The sequence below is a fragment of the Crocuta crocuta genome, unplaced genomic scaffold (assembly GCF_008692635.1).
Source record: "Crocuta crocuta isolate KB4526 unplaced genomic scaffold, BGI_CrCroc_1.0 scaffold695, whole genome shotgun sequence".
Taxonomy (NCBI): Eukaryota; Metazoa; Chordata; class Mammalia; order Carnivora; family Hyaenidae; genus Crocuta; species Crocuta crocuta.
This window is the reverse complement of record NW_027528855.1, coordinates 518,500-519,700: the sequence shown is the minus strand read 5'-3', so window position 1 is coordinate 519,700 and position 1,201 is coordinate 518,500. Positions and strand designations below refer to the sequence as shown.

The 1,201-nt window shown below is 39.8% G+C and overlaps 1 pseudogene; it reads right to left on the bottom strand.

Moving 5' to 3' along the window:
- The window catches only part of LOC144224947 (large ribosomal subunit protein eL31-like), a 34,483-nt pseudogene that overhangs the window by 1,663 nt on the left and 31,619 nt on the right, over positions 1-1,201 (bottom strand).

The following is a 1,201-nucleotide window of genomic DNA, read 5'->3' as shown; positions in this document are numbered from 1 at the left end:
TATTTGCCACTTGGGCTTATTCATTAACCTCCACTCATACCTTCACTTCAGAGACATTCTTGTATACATAAAATTGTCAGCTCCAAATAATAGATTCAAGATATATAAGATGTGAAAAATTATTACAAAACTACTATCTTGTTGTGGTGGGATTCTAGAGTATACAAAAGGCATTCATACCCATTGTCTTACTGGATGCTTAACCCAAGTGATTTGAAATCCTTTCATCATACATTCTTCTGTGTATGTTCACACTAGTGTTTTCCAGAGAACTGTATACTGTATTTCATAGATGCTATCTATCACTGTCAGTAAATTAACGTTCACAGCAGCCTTAAAATGCAAATCCTTATATGACAGACAAAATTAAAAACAACAACCTCCACTTGAAAGCCCTATTGAAGGTCATAGAAATCTTTGCTATTGGCCTCGGTATTCAATGGCAACAATGGGCACAATGGTTCTGGATAGTGGGTAAGTGCAGATAGAGGCCCTTTGGGGAAATAAAACAGTAGAACCTATGTTTGGGGGACCCAATTTTCACACCAGCAGTTAGCTTCCTTGCACTTTTAAAAACACAAAATCCTCACCTCCACGCATGGTGCACCTGGTCAGCTAGCTAACCTCTCACTGTGACAGTAAGTCCGCCTAATGGGCTGTATAAACAGAAACCTGGTTGTGATTGTTTTCGGAATGGGGCTCATCCAACATGCAATATTACTACAGACATGCCCCTTCCTTATTCAGGCAAACAAGTCACTAAGGACTTAGAGGAGAGAGCATTTGCAGGCTCATTTTGCAAGGAGGAGAGAGGGGGGTGTTCTTTTACTGCTGTGACAGAGGAGGGGTAAAGGAAGAGAGCCCATTTCAATAAATATACTACGTATAAGAAAACCTGTGTACTGAAACAAAATTGAAGAGGAAAGCACATTTATCAGGGGGGAGAAGATTTATTCAAACATTAAAGCTCTCATGTTACCTCTGTTTTCGTTTGAGATACTCGTATTTTAATACCTCTGCGTTCCAGCTTCTCCTCTTACTGGATACGAAGCTAAGTTTCTACCCCATGCTCATGATTATGCTGTCAGCTAAATGATCAATCATGCTATCGCCAATTTCACATTGAGACTTCACGGCAGGGTGAAATCAGAGAACAAAATGGCTATGGGGGAAGAATTTGTTTAAATACAGCTAGTTTGGG